This window comes from Nilaparvata lugens, chromosome 5, assembly GCF_014356525.2.
Source record: "Nilaparvata lugens isolate BPH chromosome 5, ASM1435652v1, whole genome shotgun sequence".
In the NCBI taxonomy this organism is placed as follows: domain Eukaryota; kingdom Metazoa; phylum Arthropoda; class Insecta; order Hemiptera; family Delphacidae; genus Nilaparvata; species Nilaparvata lugens.
This window is the reverse complement of record NC_052508.1, coordinates 20975848-20990221: the sequence shown is the minus strand read 5'-3', so window position 1 is coordinate 20990221 and position 14374 is coordinate 20975848. Positions and strand designations below refer to the sequence as shown.

The 14374-nt window shown below is 34.7% G+C and overlaps 1 protein-coding gene across 6 annotated transcripts in view; it reads right to left on the bottom strand.

The window, feature by feature from the left end:
- Positions 1-14374, bottom strand: part of LOC111060008 — a 79828-nt gene that overhangs the window by 39212 nt on the left and 26242 nt on the right. For 3 of the 6 annotated variants that reach the window (XM_039427918.1, XM_039427917.1, XM_039427920.1), the window contains exon 2: positions 13344-13395. The exons of 1 other annotated variant lie outside the window; for it this stretch is intronic. The gene's annotated coding sequence lies outside the window, so the exon portion shown is untranslated. Of the gene's footprint in view, positions 1-13343; positions 13396-14171; positions 14340-14374 lie in introns of those variants that run through there. 2 more of the 6 variants (XM_039427923.1, XM_039427919.1) reach the window with 1 other exon arrangement.

The following is a 14374-nucleotide window of genomic DNA, read 5'->3' as shown; positions in this document are numbered from 1 at the left end:
AACCTGGGGTATGTCGAAGGTCAGGCAGAGCCGAGGGCGCCGACCAACACAGGCTGCACTCAGAGATGCTCCACATGAACAAGATGAACGGGTTCGGACGAGAGGAATGGGAGACTGTTCTATAAAGGCCTCCAAATGAGCGGGTGTAGTCCCATCAACTACTTGATGGATGGCAGTGGATACGAACAGACTCTAGTGGAGCAAATTAGTGTATGTAAATGTAAAGAGTAAGTGGGAGATTCTCATTGAACACTTGTTCAAAGAACTAAATTAGTAGGAATTGATGAATTGAAAACATTCGCAGTATACTAATGAGAATAAGTGATGGACAAAACTCCATCACAGAAATGGGAGTCTTATTGAGTAGTCGTTACTCTGTGTTAACTCTGAGATGAATCATCAAATTGAGCACACAAGTTGAAAGAATAACTAGATTAGTGGAAATTATTTTAATGCGCTGGCACTAATGAAGAAAGATATTAGGATAATTTCAACACTATTTTCTCTAGAAGATACTAATCTTTTATGGATTAAACAAATTCAATTGATTGATAATGGATCTATTGAAAAACTGTCAATACTGCTGAAAACTGTATACCCAAATAATTATAATAAACCTATGATGATTTCTAGTAGATCAAGTTCCATCGTGAAGTTATCGATTTGATTAAAAAAACTGCTTGAGTATGAATTCCACTGCAAGATTCATTAACAAATTATGTTCAGTAGTTCTGATCTACACTATGGGTATGTGCTCTCGTTATATACGGTATCCAAAATGATGAATTGGAATATGAGATTACGATTGTGTATAACTTTCCAAGATCTTATAGTTTTGCTCTGCTCAACATAGCTATGTACGAAATTTGGAATAATTTTAAAAGCCCTTGAACGCACTTTGACCAAATCATAAGCTCTAGTGACCTTCTCCAGCAACATAGTTACCACCAAATTTGGGTGCCATTCCCTTTGATAACCATTATTATATGAAATAATAACCTTTCTATAATTTCCCACCTCCACCGGGCTCCATTTATCAAGAATACAAGCTGAAACCGCAGACCTACTGAAATCGCCTATAACACCATTCTATACACCTTGGGTCGTTAAAAACTATAACCGACCACATTCAATCAAGCCTCAGCATTATTATTAAATGAACTATCTCAGTCACGGTTTGAGTCACGAAATGACTGCCCCAGTCATTCACGCTTCAATAGGCATTAACTTACACTATATTTTGTTATGCTTATTGACCGCAGGATTCAAACCATAATTCACGCCCCGATTAAATAACGCTAGATCATTATTTGATTAGGCTATAACCTTTGAATTCTCATTGCAACGTACGACGTACGCATATTTCCAAATAGCACCATCTGTTAAAATTCGGTTATTCAATAAACTTTTCAAATAACGTGGGATGGAAAGGCCCTACACTTTGGCAATATTCATTATTGTTGAATAACGCGATTCTATCGAAATAAATTTTACAAAAGTGAATAATGTACTATATTTATATTCTATACAAATTCGAATACAGACAAGAACACCAAGCGGAATCTGGAAAAACTTTAATTTGTATAAGAGCCACGCAATAAATGATAAAAGTGAGGATACTTTTCTAGTGCATTTTTACTAAATAACGTGCATTGCTTCGAATGAAAAGCGAGAAAAAAATTGAACATTGCTTCTGTAAATGTTATGATATATTCTAAACTCTTTCTTTTGACATTAACAGTGGATGTTTTTGAGGGCACGGGATGCTCAACTTATTTAATTTTAGAATTGGAGAATGTAAATGCAACATAATCCAAACTTGCAAAAGCTTTGTTGCAGCAGAAGTGGTACAAAAAATTGAATGTTCCCCATCTCTCATTTCATCGATAATTCACTGCAATTGAGACAGTATATTTTCCAGTATTGTAACTAATTTCACAATAAGCATGAGGTACTGTTCTGGGAGAGTTGGAAGGATATATGACGGGTGCTTTGCTCTCTGCAGACGGTTCATAACATAAAGGCATATAGACAACATTTCTCATAGCTATTTTATAGTAGCCTAGTGCATAATATTATACGACTTGTAAGATGCATTTCTCACGTGCATATTTCTACCACGTGACAAGAAATGCACCGTCTACTTTCAAGTTAAAATATACTGTTCTTTATTTAAAACAGCAATAGCACTACGCTCAACTCATTTTCTAGAATAGTTGGAACTGCTATATATAAACCGTGGGAGAATGTGAAGGTGTACTTTTTCAAGGATTGCTTTCTATTGGTAGTTTTACTTACAATCGGAAACAATCAATGACATTCAGTTTCACTATTATAGCCTACATAGTCTAGTCGCTAGTAGGTTGTCCTAGTTTTTGTTACTGCATCGCTATGTGAATGATACGTGAAATTAATGTCCAAAGAGTAGGATGAAGATAAAATCCTGCGGAATAAGTACAGTATACATAAAGATTTCCTGGATATTTCTTGTTCATTAGACCTTTGATTCTTTAAACCTAAAGCCACTCAAGGTTGATCATCAGTCATAATTTTTTTGAATGGGTTCATTCTCTTCGAAATTAAAACTTTCATTAGTTTATAAAAATCTTCAACCTTCATTCTTATAATTATTATTCCTTCTATATCAAATCTTCACCATACTGAAGATATTCACCATATCAAAACCTATACTGATTCTAATAGTGTAGATGCTTTTTCTTTCATTTCAAAATTCGGATTATCAAAGTTTGCATAACACCTTCCACAAATCTGATACAGTGCATTACATATATCTGATATAAAAGTCTCATTACCTACTACTGTTCATATCAGAAATAAGTTGAAAACAATCACTTTCAATGATGATAATATAAAGTCTAGATCAACAGTCGATCAAGAGAACGTTTCAACAGAACCGTTAATACCAACCACATTTTTTCTAGAATTCGTTAGAACCCGCCTTATTTCATCTATCACTTTTCTCATTACCTACTTCATAACTCATTTACCCATGTACAAGTGTAGAGGTAATGTGAGTATCTTCACCATATATGTAATTCATTTCTTTACAAAACACATTTTTTGAAAAGAATGCTGATTCTCAAACTTATCTATTTGTACATTATTTATCTTAAAATAAATCTTTGATAAATCACACATTACAATTAAAAATCGATAAGTATTGATCTTTCAAGAAGAAACATTAATTTTATGAGTTTTTTGAGGAACATATTTCAACTTCGATTGATAATATATCATGGTAACATAGATTATTAATATTGTATCACATCACACCAAACTGTTTGGAATAAGTTAAAGATTTCACTTGTCGAATGATTATTGTTATCTTGGATTTTGTACAGCACCTTCTCATGTCTCCAAATTTAGATGTATGAAGCAGGTAACTATTATAACTAACGTCGCCTGGTTTTTCAGGCTCAGAGCTCACTAACAAAGTGGTAGTGGAACTACAGTACCTCAATCCCCGTTATTGTCCTATACATCATTTTTGTTGGAGCAGTCTTCACGACATTAAACATAAAAGTATCTTTCTTATCTACATCTCAGTTCCAAGTTGATCGACCTCAACTTAAGCAGCTTTAAAAATTCTTTAAAGTTCATTGAATCCTGGGGATCGACGTTATCTCAAGAGTACCGTTCAAAAATAATAATCCTTTTTAAATTCTAATCGTTGTCATGCCGCTCATCGCGTATCGGGTTTCAAGAATTCTCTATTCTTCAAATTGGAATTGAATAGGTGATTTTGTAGTGATGTTCAACAGTAAGAATAGTGCATAGTGCTGTACACTATCCTTGGTTCAACAGTAAATTCCGAATGATCTTGAAGTACTCATTCCTTTGCAGTTATCTTTTATAAACAAAGATGAGCAAAAGTTATGAGAATGTATTCAAGAGGAATTGCTTAGACTCGATGAAACTTGAAAATATTAGATTATTACTGACATTTACGAACCTAAACTTTCTTTCCAATTTCAATAAATGTCCCAAAAACGGTTCACCTGGTTCTGGATTCTTTCAATATTAATCACATTGTAAAAAATGAATTGAATAGAGTTGACATGTTGCGAAACCTGTTTAGGGTAATTCGTACTTCGCTTACCAAATTCGGAAAGTTGAGTATAGGATTTGAAAGAATTTGCATTTGAAATCACTGCAGGAGAATTAAAACGAGATGACACGATGATATTGTGAACAAGTTTTTACACAACTTTTCTAATGTTATTAATATATCCAGTTATGTGATAAATGGAAAGTTTGATAAAATATATAACAGCAATCACTTTCGGTTTCACCTTTTTGAAAATGAGTAACGATTCTGTGATAGAATTGATGAAGAGCAAGAGCATATTACAAGAATTATATTGGCAAAAATATTTTTTAATGAATAACAATGAACCGAAAACTTTTGAAGTTCTAAAGGATGATGTGTATTTCAAACACTTAATTTATTACATCATTAATGATTATCGTTTCATAGCTCAAAGTCTACTTTCAAGTAGTTTGGAAACCCCCAACTAGTTGACCAAAGGATGCTCTAATTGAATGATTGATTTGTTCAATAGCATAATGATGGAAATCTTCAAAGTGGTTGTTGATAGGAAGATTAGCCAAGATAGAATGAAGATTTCAATGCAATTAGAAAAGACAACATCTCAGTCAACTAATGGTTGGATTCCATTATTAATTTAATAGAGTTACAAGCAGAGTCTACTAAAGTGCTTCATTTGACATAGATGTGATTTCTTTGAGAGCTTTAATAGAAATGAAGTTGTGATCTATCAAACTATTGGAATGATGTTCAAAGATTATTCTTGAAAACTGATATTATAAGAATGTTCAGTATTATACTTAAAACCGATTGTGTACATAGTTCATGGGCATACATCAAATATATTATCGAAGTATTCTGTATGTGTAAGATTCTCGTGGAGAAATATACGAGCAGTTGGTTTAGCCCTACCAAGCATATAAAAAATTAAAAAGCCTTCGATATTTGGCAATCACCTTCCTGGACACCCACACACAAATCTATGAATACTTGTGAAACTTATTTTTCCTTGCAAAAAATGATTCAACATCAATGTAACAGTCATTCTGAATATATATTGTGGCTGCTGACGAATAGCCATGATTGTGCATACTGAGTTTCAACTTTTCCCTCACAGAAATCAATGAAAATGAAGGGAATTCCCCCTAAAAATGGATAAGTCCAAAAACCGTTTTGAAGATCCTTGTTATTTTACCCATTGACGTCAAAGAAGAGATCGTAATATTGTGACTCCTACACTATTTGAATGATTTACGCTTGTAGAATAATCTGAATTAGTAAATTAAGTTGATATCTATATGACACGTGACGGGAAGGAAAGCGAGTTTCTCGATAACAAGGAAATAATAGATTACAATTATTAGTGTGATTTATACAAATAGAATGGTTTGAATATTGTACATATTCATTCATAGAAGACACATAGCGAATGTAACACAATAATTTCAAATACATATATAATTGACCGAACGCAGTGAGGTTTTTATACAAATACAGATATAATCAGCTGAGTAAAAGTGGAATGCGCGTGTTAGTGCGCGTGTTGACGCATAACCCTGTACTCACCTTGAAACAGCCTAGTCATTTTATTAAAAGAGTAATAACTCATTATCACTTTGTACTGGAATTATAGAAAAATTGTGCTGAAAATGTATGAGACAGGGGCGCCGGGACGCCGGTGACATCCTTTCTCCCGGTCGGCGAACAGCCGTGACTAAGAGATCCGTTCCTCACCAACGGGGCATCCATCACACTATCGTGTCAATGTCCATTAGAAACTATCGTCTCTACTTGCAACAAGACAGCGCATAGAGAGCAAGTTATGGAGCAGGAAAGTAGCATGAAGCACAGTGCAGAGCAAGATAAGAGTATAGAGAGCAAGGTGGACGGATAATGATAATGGCACAAGATGCGACCGAAACCGGGTCACGGGAATCGCAGACCGCGTCACGGGAGACGTTGTCGCTGAAGAATGCGTCAATCTCGATAACAAAGAGAGAGAGATGGCGAAGAGAAAATAAGGCAGGAGAAAGATTAGGAAGGAAGAGAGTATGAAACATTCAAAATCTGAACTTTTCAAGTTCATATGTTTATATGTTTGTATTTCACCGGATCTTGAAAATGGCTTTAACGATTCTCACGAAATTCAGAATATAGTAGGTTTATAATATACAGATTCGATTGCACTAGGTCTCATCCCTGGGAAAACTCGCTGAAAGACATTAAAAGGATTATTATTATTCATCCATGGAAAAACAGCTGATAATAATCGTCTGTTGGTGATGGAAGTGATTGAGCAAGTTCATGTGTGTGGGACTGTGTCAAAATTATCACTCAGCTGTTGAACTTTTGTAATCATTCAATCAGGTACTTAGTGCCGTGCCGGTTGTAAAAAAGCCGGGTTATTCTCAATCCTGATTAATTCCAGTAGATTCATCTTTTTGAAATGCTGGTCTTCTCTGATTTGGTTCACGTGAAATTAATCAGGATTAAAATTTAACCGTCTTTTGTGCAACTGGGCCTTTGTGAGGGAAATTTTTGCATTCCTCTGGGAATTAATCTCAAATTACTGTGATTAGATAGAACATTTCTGTATGCATGTTATTATAATTTCTTCTTTCATAATAAATTTTTTATGCTTTTGTACTCCAGAGCGAAGCTCGGTCCCCGATATTGAGACTATTAAATGAAAAGAAAGTACGAGTATAAAATTCAGTTATAAAGTTGTTTGTGTGTGATCTGTATTGCCACCAGTCATGTGTAACAGGCCCCGGGCTTTAGTGAATGGCGCCCTGGGCAAATGTTCTACTGGCGCCCCCCTTATTACTATAATGTGAAAGCGAATAATCCATGTCACTTATATCTTATGAAGTGAATAACAAGAGATAACAAGATCACGTCTTTCAAACACAAAACTGTAGACCTTATCATTATTCAGACGATTCAAAGCGGAAAATCCTCTCTCTGCAGAGCTGTACTGGATAATGTATTATATTTACATTTTCTGTTCTATGTATTTTTGAAAATCTTGTGTCAGATATTTCAAGTTTAAGTGGATATTTTGCTTCTCTAAATTATTTTCATCATAATCTCCTATTTGCGCCCTCAAAAATTTGGCGCCCTGGGCAAATTCCCAATTTGCCTATTTATAGCCCGGGGCCTGGTTACAAATACATAACTAAGAATATAGTACATAACTAGTAGAATAGAAAACATACGTTAATGCCACTTAATGAGGTCAATGGTGCGATTAAGTTCCTGATGTACCAAAATATTTATTTTTTCAGAATGATTGAAGTGAATAAAATGATTGTCTATTTCCTTATAGTGATTGAAAGTGATTGCATCCCCCAATAAAGGTTGATAACACAGAATTTAATATCATCATCAGTAATGACTACCAGTGAGTACTAAGTAAGGTAGTATGGTTGAAAGTACCAAATAAAAAAAAAACAGTTTGGATAGGAAGTTAGTGTAGAAAACTCCCAGCTCTTCCTCATTTCTACACTACCGTATTCGACTGATTCTTCCGTTCTATTTTATATTATTGATATTCTAACGGGTGTTAGGTGTCTACGAAAGTATTTCATCATTACTCTCTAGCAATTATCTTACTTCAATGTACAGTATTTGCAAATAACGATCGTATTTCTCAGCGTCATGTGCCGTTATAACGTTGTTAAAATATCACATCCATTTGATGTGACCATGATTGATCTAGATCCAGACCAATCATTTGTAGAGCCATTTATATCGGTCGCAATTTACATGCAGACGAAGAGATTTACCGAAAATAAAACTTGCTAGAATGAAGGAAAAGAAGTTAAATACGGTAGCAAATCGCTATAACTAGCTGAATGGTTCCGTTAGATCTTATGGAAGTGGCACTGCAGTAGATATTCAGATGCTCGAATGGATCCCTGGAATGACATAATGGTCTGCTTGTTTACACACAATGTTTGTGTCATTACGCACGTCGAAATGTAGAACAGCTATTAGGAGATTCGCGTCTGGAACGAGAGCACTTGAGACTTTTTTCCTTTGGGCTTCAGGTATCTGGGCTCAATTAGCCTCACTGAAAGGGGATAAACTGGTTTTCAATGAAATATCAACGCCAAACGTATATTGACCGCGACCAGTAGATCTAAAAAACCTAAACAGTAGGCTAATCGAACGAAAGTTGATTTCACTTTTTTTCAAGAATGATTACACTACTTTGCCAACATTATTTATTTGCTGGAGTAAAGTGCTGTGGTCAAGCTTGCAAATCGAGCCGTGAAAGACAAATGTTCACCAGGAAATGGCGAATCAAAAACCAATAAATCCCACGAACCAGATGAAATGAGATGTAACATCCAAAATTATAAAATTTCTTTTTTTTGCAAAGCTACCATCTATAATGATTAGCTTCAGAATAGAAGCTCAAAAATCAGAAGCCATCAGAATATTCAAAACTAGGTATGAGTTACAAATGAGGTGAAACAATTATTCATTATTAGGACATGCACGAGACACGGATGGAGAGAAATTATGTGGAATAAAGTCAGGGTAATAAAATATCAATTTGGGGAGTTTTGAAATTCGTTGGTTCTCGCTGTGATTTTGTTCACTGATACTGATTCTAGTGAAATATATAGAACATTCGTCTAGTTTTTCCAAAATAGACGTGCTAATGTTTAAAACAGAGCATAGTAATGTGAATTTTTCATTCCCACTGGACAGTAAAGCTTTTGTTCAGAATTATTGGGCACAACAAAGTATGAATGAAGCAAGCACTATGATGAACGTATTAGATTTCATAGGAAACATATTACAATCCATAATAATTATAATCCTAAATCATAATATGCAAACAAAGACCCATAACAGCGTTACGTAATTAAATGTTAAATATGGATTTTATGATATGACAATCATCTATAACAACTAGACAAAGCTACAAAAAAATTATAATAATTTTTCAAATTCATAAAACAAAAATATGCATGAACTTGAAACATTTTTGAGTATTTCTTAAAGCAAATAATTCACTCTAAAATTTATTAAAATTATATTGATTATCTGTCATTTATGAATAACAACTCCGAGGTTGATTTCCAGCCTTCGATAGGAGAAGGAACCAAAAGAAAAAAAGTATCAACTTCTGAAGACAATGAGCAGATGCTGATGCATTATAGATAAGCAGATTATACAGAACCGGTATCGGTTATATTTCATATCGAAGAGTGATAATGCTCCTGACCTAAGCTGACCGGCTAGTGGCAGCCACAGTTGAACACCCTCCAGGCTCGCTGAAAAATGGATTCATAAATGAGCCAATCCATCACCTCTCATTTTCACCTCTTGTAAATGTCATCTGACATTTTTCAAACCCTCCTTCCTTCAGGCAATGTGCAAAGTGATGAATTGAACGACAAACGTGGCTATTTTTCAGAATATGATCATCTCTCACTAGTAGCCTACCATTGCTATTCATCTATAAAAAATTACTGAATTTTATAGAATTATTATATATTCAAAATATAAAATTATAAAATTATTCAAATTTTTTTGAAATATGTCAATAACACAACGAAGTCATCTTCAATCTTTATTATTCCAACTTTGTTTCTTTCACGTTGCATTTAAATGAGCTAAAATATTAGATATTGAAACTCCATCATTTTTCTCATTACTGCCTTTTTTCATTACTCCTATTACGACTCCCTCGGACCAATATTATTTTTGAGTGGCGTTCATCGATTTTCATTTCTCATGGCTATTTTCCCTGCCATCGATATTTTTGGATATAGAGAAGTATTCAGCGTATTTGATGGCATTTTATTTTTTTATTTGATTATTATGTATGTATCCTTTCATAGATCAAGAACCTTATATTATCTTCTGTTTATCGTCGAAGTACTTGGGTTGGAGTCTGCTCCTTCTTAACTATTGATCCCTTTATTCAATTAATCAGAATTTTTTCATTATCAGAAGAAGATATGACCAATTTACATCTTTATACATGAGAATTATTATCCATACGGAGTGTAAAATAACGTACAAAACAGAAAATGAAGGTGAACCTAGAACTGACACGAGATTAGCACAGCAATAGGTAAACCGAAAACGTGACAAGAAAACCGGCTTCCATTAACCTTCACCTCGATATCAGCCAACAGTCAGTCAATCAATGTGAAGTGACGTTGCAAAACACCTACTACTGTATCACAGTTGCAGGTTCACTCCTTCTATAGGACACTTATCACTGTACAGAAACACGTGTCGAACAAGTGAAACATGGTTCAATTTCGATCAGGAACAAGTACATACAGTAACATTAAAGTTGAACTCATTATTGGATTGCACGATTCAGATATAAGTATTGGCCTACCAGTGCATTAGCAGGTTTTTTTCTACCTAATACGTGTATCAGTTTCGTAAAAATTGTGGCCGAAAGTTGCAGCTAATTTGAACAGGGTGGACCCAATAAACGGGATATTTTGTGATCACTCTCACAAAAGTGAGGAGAATGAAATTCTAATATTTCTTGATAAACCATTGAAAGGCTTACTTCCCACAAGGTGTACTAGTAAACGATTTCGATTTCTGTGACGATCAACCTGTAATGAGGCAATACGAGAACATGAGGATTTGTGGAAGCACAATGAAATGTCAATGAATGTCAGCACCATGACAACATTCCATGGCACTCACGATCTTTGGATTTTTATCAGGTTTCATTTTGTTTTTTAATAACGTCACACGTCCGATTTGATTGACAATCATTAGGCTTAGCTTGGGAGAAAGATTTTTTCTTTCAAAGAAAGTTTTTTTTCAAGAGAAAGGATTTCTCCTTTTAAGAAAAATGATTCCAGCATTCCCATTTGATTCTTTGACAAACCATGCAAAATCACACCATGCTCTTCAAGGAATGCATGCAATGGTTCAAATTTGTCTTCATGTTATTAGCTAGCATAAAAATATAATTCCTTCAACTATTTCGAGAGTTTTTCGAATAATACACCTTTTTCCAAGCCACCTTCTAGTTCCAGAGAAATAGGAAAATAGGGATACGATTGTACTAATTAAGAACTGCGGATGGAAGCAAGTTGAATAAAAAATGTCTGGGAATACGAGCTCTTCTCGAACTGTAGACTTTTTTGCTATTTGCACGCCAAGAAGAAACAAATTTGACACAACGTACAATTCATTCAGGAATGATATGATATTGATCTTCATATAAATGAAAAATCTTCATCAAGTGACAGTACACTTCATTTTAATCACACTCTTCCTTAATTGGGTTGAGTAAGTTGGATGGATTTCGACGAAAATAATGCACCATACTTCGGCTATGATTGTGTTAGTGATCACTCATACAATGTGTCCAAACCATTGGAATCGTTTTAAATGTTGATTGTTGCCGTCCTGGTTGACTTCGTAAACCGAATCCAAAGAAAAACGATAAATCTTGGGTACTTTGTCTTGGATGACTCTCATTTGTTCGATTCATGATCATTCACTGCACGCAACATAAATCCAAACAGACAAGTTTGGAAAGCCGGCAACAATTCAACAAGGACAACACCCAAAATCGATCCCATCATTGATGAGCATTAAACATTCGTCGACAACCAACTTTCTAGAAAGGTATGAGGGAAAGGAGTTTGAAAAGCGAAAACAGGTGCGAGGTGCGACTGTCGGCAGCCAGACGAAAACCTGAGAGCTGAGACTGAGCACAGAAGAGACGAGTTTGGGTGCTGAGAGAACATGTACATATTAACGTACAGTGTACGCTAAAAAACCAGTTAAAGCGGCGTCATATAATGCAAAACTGGTTTTACTTATTATATTCACAAGAAAAACATTCCCACATATCTGCCTGTTAATCGCTTGAATAGCAAAAGAGAGGAGATAGAACAAGACGCCGTAAATTGTGTATGCAGTCGAGCGATTCGACAGAAAAATAAAACACGAAAAGGACAACGACCTCTTGTAGTTCAAGAGTACTGCCGAGTGCCGACCACCGAGAGGTGAACTCCGGAACCCCGCAGCCCGACAGCTCTATTAATTGCGCTGATTTGCTTCCGACAGCCGGCTAAGTTACAAACAGCGCCCAATTTATTAAGTGCACGTGTACTGCGTCCAACGGGACAACTTGAAACCGACAGTAAACTGAGCTGATAGCAGACATTGAGGCAGTCTCCAGGTCTCCAGTCGGGTGAGTTCCAGGAAGCGGTGAGGGGACCCCCGCTGAGTGATTACCTGCTACGGTATGCGCTTTCTAGAGTAGTTTCGACAGCGACCACATAGTTCATTAGAAGTAGTTGTACCATGTGGTGGTGGTACTTGGTTGATGAGTTTTGGTACCTATAGGCATTCACCTATAAAGCTTCAACAGTAAACTTTTTGATGTAGTTCTGATGACATTTCTGTACAAATTTTAAGTAATACTTTTAATGAAAGTGGTCCATTTGAAAAACATTGAATGAATTTTATATAGAGCTCATTAAAAGTAATGTACTGGGAACCGAATGAAACAGAATAAATATTGAAACTCTCCAAATTGATGTAAATTCAAATTAATGAATGACAGTGTCCAACTCCCAGAGGTGCAGTACAAGAAATGAGCATACACACTCATATCTCTTTACGGAGATACACACTTATTGATACAATGAATGCAAATTATTCAACAGATAGCGCTAATAAGAAAGTGGCAACTTTCTACAGAGCCAAAGCCGGTGTCTGTTCACTTACCGCAGATCGCAGTTTGCATAGTTTACGTGGAATAAATTAGCAGGACCTTAAAGGTCAAGTGAAATTCGATTGCTTGAATTCGCGATTGCCAAGGAACTAAACGTAGTTTAGCAAGCAGCCATGTATTGTCAGAGACAAATGATTGCTAGAAGTATAAGTATTTTCAGATTGTTTCAAAAGTATCTTTACAATAATTGAATGATAAAACGGTATCTTTACTCTAAAGTATTGTTGAGGTTTATGGACAAAGTATCTCATGTGCCCACTTTGTTTTTTCAATTTAAATTTTAATCTTTTTGAGTTTGAGTATGAATAGAGAAAAAATATCACTTTTCAAAAATTTGTGTACCGCCTATTTTTTATAATACTTGAAAATGTTGTTTAATTAACTAATTAGCTGCCTAATTCGATTCATTATCAAATAGCAGTTAAGCTGCAAAGCATACTACGGTTCTCATATAATTATTTTAGAATAATTTTCATTGTAATAGAAATATTATTCTGTTATTTTCATAGTCAAGTAAAAAATTACCTTATCTCCTTTATCTTGAGGTTCTATCACCCAGGATGGATATGATCACAATCTGGAAAAATAGAAACATAGGCTTATATTCAAAATATGTATAATTAGAATGAATTATTCTCAGTCAAACAGCATTAATTATTAGCAGACAGGGAATAGTGTAACAGGAGAAATTAGTTGAGTCCAATAAAACAATATCGTTGACAATATATGTTGTGAGTAGTTACAGAAGGTTTAGACCTTCATGACTCATAACAAAAGGATCAAAAACTTGATAAATTGAAAACCATTGGAATTCTACTCAATCAGAGGTATCATCATATACATAATATGCAGTATACAGAAACGAACTGCACTCGAACCATGAATAGATAATAATGTGTATTATAACACATTATGAACACATAATAATGTGAATTATTAGTGACACTGCTATTAATATTAAGAAAATTGTATTGGAAGAATAATCTTAATTCCTATTTTAGACATAACCTTGATTGATTTAGTCATTAGTAGCTTTTCTCAAGTGAGGCTTGGTGATTACTGACACCACAACAGAAATTTATGTAGAGCTCTAAAATTGAAAATTGAATTAATTGAAATTATTTTATTGCAGATCAATCAATGTTTGAATATAGTGAAATAAAAGTATAGTAAGAATAATAGGTGATCTTATTCGATGAAAGTTGGAAGCGGAATGGAATACAATGTTCTGTGACTTCTTATGAAGTAACTTACAGTGAGTTAGTTGAAAATTGTCTAACAAGGTGAAAAATAAATTGAAATGAAAGCCTTCACTTATGCACGATGAAGTAGCATGAAACACTATTACCGTACCTATTCAGTCCCCATTACGCAATAATACAAAGAAAAATGATTTCATCCAAGACCTTCAGCACAATAAAATTAATGTTCATTATTCACATTGAGTGAAATGGTGAATGACTCATGATTCACTTAGATTACAGAAATGCAAAGCGACACAGACCAAAGACGTCAACAGTGCAATCCATGCCAAGTCAATTCTAATAATTTTATCG